The following is a 1,636-nucleotide window of genomic DNA, read 5'->3' as shown; positions in this document are numbered from 1 at the left end:
ATAAGATGGTGTCAGAGCTATTACAATGGCTGAATATGCAGAACCCTGCAGGTGGCCAATTTCTGGATTGTAAGCAACAGAAATATGAGCACTCATGTCCAACTGTCTTTCAAACAATATCCCCACCTGCTAAGGGAGGCTGGAGGGAGGGGTGCGGGAATTGTGTGGGTTTAGTAAGAGAAAGCTCAGCGAGAGGTGGGTGTGGGGCAGAGGAAAAGCTGCATTGTGGTCAACATGAAAGCAGTGTGAGTTTTACCTCGAGGCATGTCCTCTAGGAACTTTCTGCAATTTATCAACAGATTTCCTGTGATCCCACACTGATTATATTTAAGAGGAGTCTGTGAGTGGCCCTCAGATGATTAGCCCCTATCATCTTTCTTTTGAGGAAGAGGCTATCCTTTAAACTCTGTGATTACGCACATGGACTCTGGACGTCAGGGGAGTTTAAGGAGATCAATAGCCTTTGAAGAAAAGGTAGCCATCTGGATAGTGCAGGTGCAAGGTAGCTGGGGCTGTAAGGTGGCAGATGGTTGGGTCCTCCGAAGACAAATTAGGGACCCAGAAGATGACAGATGGGCAGATGTTGGGTCACTGTGAAAGGGGTTTGCCCAGGTGAAACAGATTTTTTTTTCTGTTTAAATGTGGGCTGAGCATAAGGATTTCATCACTGTTTATGAACTGCCTTTCAAACTTTGCCCACAAACACAGTGGGGATCTCTTTGTGGCAGATTAGTTTGAAAAATATCTCCAGCAATAAAAAGAAGAGAAAGGAGAATCCGGGCAGATCTATAATCCCTTACATGCAATTCCAAAATGTGAAACAGCTTTGAAAACTTTTAAGTTTTTTTTTTAAGATTTTGTTTTTAAGTAATCTCTACCCCCAACATGGGGCTCAAACTCACAACCCTGAGATCAAGAGTTGCAGGCTATACTGACCGCCTGCCGAGAGCACATGAAAACTTTAAGTCTTTAAAAAACTCATTTGGGGGCAGCTGGATGGCTCAGTAGGCTAAACATCCAACTTCAGCTCAGGTTATGATCTGGTGGTTCACAGGTTCAGGCCCCCAGTCGGGCTCTGTGCTGACAGCCTTGAGCCTGGAGCCTGCTTCAGATTCTGTGTCTTCCTCTCCCTCTGCCTCTCCCCCACTCATACTCTGCCTCTGCCTCAAAAATAAATAAAGTATTAAAAAAGAATTAAAAACTCATTTAGCAGCACAACCTGATCTGAGTTGATCTGAAGCTTTTTGTCATCCTTCTCCCATGTGGTGGAAACATTTGGTGCAGAAATACTGATGCATTTGACTATAGAATACTGCCCCCAGGCTTTTTTGGGGTTTTACACAACACAGATAATATGCACTAGATAATATGCACCTGTCTAAAGTCCAAAGAGTTTTGGATTCTGAAATACATCAGGCCCCCAGAGTTTATGGGTGGGTCTCACCCACCTTCAGAGAGGACTGAGAATGAGTGCTCTTGGAAGGCTGCCTGGTGGTAGGTCTCTGCTTGCGTTGTCTAGGTGTAAGTAAGAGACCAGGGATGATCCAAGGGAAAGCTGCAGCTCTTGGTATGGGTACACCTGGGGGGAGGGAGCATGGTGGTATACCTGGTGGGGAGGCCTGGGTTACAATGGGGG

This window comes from Suricata suricatta, chromosome 5, assembly GCF_006229205.1.
Source record: "Suricata suricatta isolate VVHF042 chromosome 5, meerkat_22Aug2017_6uvM2_HiC, whole genome shotgun sequence".
Lineage (NCBI taxonomy): Eukaryota > Metazoa > Chordata > Mammalia > Carnivora > Herpestidae > Suricata > Suricata suricatta.
This window is presented reverse-complemented; position numbering follows the sequence as displayed.